This window comes from Mirounga leonina, unplaced genomic scaffold (genome assembly GCF_011800145.1).
Source record: "Mirounga leonina isolate KUSES-001 unplaced genomic scaffold, KU_Mleo_1.0 Mir_151, whole genome shotgun sequence".
Lineage (NCBI taxonomy): Eukaryota > Metazoa > Chordata > Mammalia > Carnivora > Phocidae > Mirounga > Mirounga leonina.
In genome coordinates this window covers 83,756,853-83,757,676 of record NW_023270377.1, presented here as the reverse complement: position 1 = coordinate 83,757,676, position 824 = coordinate 83,756,853, and positions in this window count along the sequence as shown.

Sequence of the window (824 nt, the reverse complement as noted above, 5' to 3'; positions counted from 1 at the left end):
ATTTAAAGTGATGATAATTTAAACAGTGTCCCCTTGATGTAAGATGTCTAGGAAGAACTATTCTGCACTTAAAATACAGAGATTTCACCTTTCTACCCAGTTCAGGTTTGTAAAGTTCACTATCAGATGAATCTGAAGGTTGTAGTCATTCCAATATAATGATCAAGTGAATGAATCAATTAATCATTAGAAACAAACGTCATTGAATACAGAATAGTTGAGTTACAGTTAAGGAGGGAGCCATAACTTTGGCTAACCCTATAAAATCTATAATAAGGTTGTTTTCACATATATTTTTTTCCCACATAAATTCTTTGGTGTTTCCCAACCCCCCCCCTTTTTTAGCGCTGTGATTGATGAACATGCAATGTGAGATTCAAATAATTGCACCGAGTATGTTTATTTGAATAATTGCCCCATTGCACAATCAAATAAATCTGTTGAGTGTGTTTGTTTGAATGTTTTCACATGTACATGGGATCACATACTCAAATAAATGCAGCTGTGTTTATTACGATGTGTGGGGCTCCAGATATACACATGCTTGTTTGTGTGTCTATCTAGGGCCCTACAGCCCCTGAATGGTCCTCACACGTCCTGGAGCAAAAGCGTGGTTAACAATTTTTCAGTTCAAATACATGGAAACGTATTATTGGGCAATTTCCTCAAATTTGTGACTAAGATTGCTTTCATTAAGGCTTACATCCTTAGAAAGATAGAAAATAACCCTTTTGGCGGGTGGGGGGGGGGAGAGGGGAGTTATCTGATTGTGAGAAGTAACTAATAAATTTATTCATATTTATTCAAATACTCCATTCTCTTTT